Raw genomic sequence first — 1,353 nt, forward strand, 5'->3', positions numbered from 1 at the left:
CTGTGTGAATTTTTCTGTTTCTTTGAATTCCAGTAGTGGGGGGGGGGGGGGATGTCAGCTGGTCATCAAGGAAAGAATTTCCCCTTTGTTCTGGATTGAACCACTCTGACCCAATAAGATCAGGGCCTCCCCACAAGACTCGCCGACTCGGAACTGGAATGGGGTGGGTGGGGGTAGAAGCAGGGAATATAGCCCCATTCTTTAAAATGGATGATGACACTGGATCCTCCACCCATGGTGGTCCTGACAGCCAGTAGCAGTACTTGGACCCAAATGCTTGAACTTGTTTCTGCACATGCCAGCTAGCAAGAGAATTAGAGGGAAACAAATGGTTTCCACTTGGGAGAGGGGAGAGGACACAGGTGGCTCAGCAGGGTTTCTGTTAAAGCTATTCAGTGTTGCCTCTGAGACTTCTGTCTTGGGGAATGATAGTACCCCATTTAGCAACCAACTCCCTGTCCTTAACCTTAGTGGAAGATGATTTCCTTCCTTTAGTCTTGGTGACTACATGACCTGGGGGGAAAGGGGAGGGGGAAACCAGGGGCGATTTTGGCTACAGCTGCCCAGGAATTGTTAATAATGAGTAATTGCGAGCATTTCTGTAGACCTAATGTTTACAAATTTACATTAGTTATCTCATTTGGTTCTCCCAAACAGCCCAGTGAGATAGGTGATATCCCCATTTTATAGTTGAGGAAACTGAGGCCTATAGGTTAAGTGACTCACCTAGGGTCCCACAGGGTGTAAGGGAGCATTTGAGGCTTTATCCCAATGTACCACTTAGTTACCTACTCTGTCTTAGTTATCTACCTCTGTCCTTGCTGCTCATGGTATGCCTCCTTCACATGTGCAGGCTCCCTCTGCAATAAGAAGGGGATGGAACAGGGACTCTATGCAGACACTGCTTAGGTTAAGAGACCAAGAGCTGGCCAGGCCTGCCATGCATGGAGAGACCCCAAAGCAGAGGAATCCAAATCAACTACAGGCCTGAATCTGAGACTGCCTCTGCCTCTTCTGGCCTCCCTCTCACCCCATACTATGTTCCAGGTGCTTTACAAATACTTCATTTGACCCTCACAGCAAAGCTGCCAGGTAGGTAATGTTACTATCTAAATTTTGCAGGTGAAGAAACTGAGACAGGTGAAATGACTTGCCTGAAGTTATAAGGTAGTAAATGTCGGACACTGGATTTGAACTCTGGTCTTCCTGACCTCAGGCCAAGTACTCGAGCCACTGTAAAAGTTAGCTGCCTTTACAATTCCTGCCACCCCTTCTCAATAACAAACACAAACACTACCTGTTTAACTGCTGACTACACTGGTAATGAACTTCCTAAAAAAACAAAAGTGCATC

Source organism: Monodelphis domestica, chromosome X (genome assembly GCF_027887165.1).
Source record: "Monodelphis domestica isolate mMonDom1 chromosome X, mMonDom1.pri, whole genome shotgun sequence".
Lineage (NCBI taxonomy): Eukaryota > Metazoa > Chordata > Mammalia > Didelphimorphia > Didelphidae > Monodelphis > Monodelphis domestica.